Raw genomic sequence first — 531 nt, forward strand, 5'->3', positions numbered from 1 at the left:
GTTCTCGTCTTTCTTTATTGCCTGCTCACGCTCCTACCCCGCTGCCCGCCCTCTTCCTCTTCTCTGGTTGAGCTGCAAGGCGCGAGGTGCTTCCCGCAACAGTTTTCCTACGGGAAATTCAACATCCTCCTCTAAAGTTTTCAGTTCGTCGTTTTCGTTGACGTTCAGCATCGCGTGCCTTGGTTGTATCACTAGCTTCTTGGCGTAGTTTGAATCAGTCAAGGACATCAGGCGTGTTCGTAGCACTTGCTCCTGTCTCGGTTTTGTAGCGCAGTGGGAAGAGCGCCGTGCACCTCCCGTTGCGGCCAGAGAGTCGTGGGATCGAAACCGGGGGCCGCTAACCGTTTTCCTTTTTTTGGGGAGAGGTGCGAACAACGGACGGACGCCGGACATAGCCCCGAGCAAGAGATGCTCTGCATCTAAAACCGAACTAAACTGATTCGCAATCATTCCCAGCAGTGAAGTCAAGCGATTTGAATGAATAGCTTTTCGGTCGGAAAACTTATTTGGGGCGAACACGATATGACGCGG

This window comes from Haemaphysalis longicornis, unplaced genomic scaffold, assembly GCF_048455015.1.
Source record: "Haemaphysalis longicornis isolate Haplotype H1 unplaced genomic scaffold, Haemaphysalis longicornis Haplotype H1 scaffold_59, whole genome shotgun sequence".
NCBI classification, from domain to species: domain Eukaryota; kingdom Metazoa; phylum Arthropoda; class Arachnida; order Ixodida; family Ixodidae; genus Haemaphysalis; species Haemaphysalis longicornis.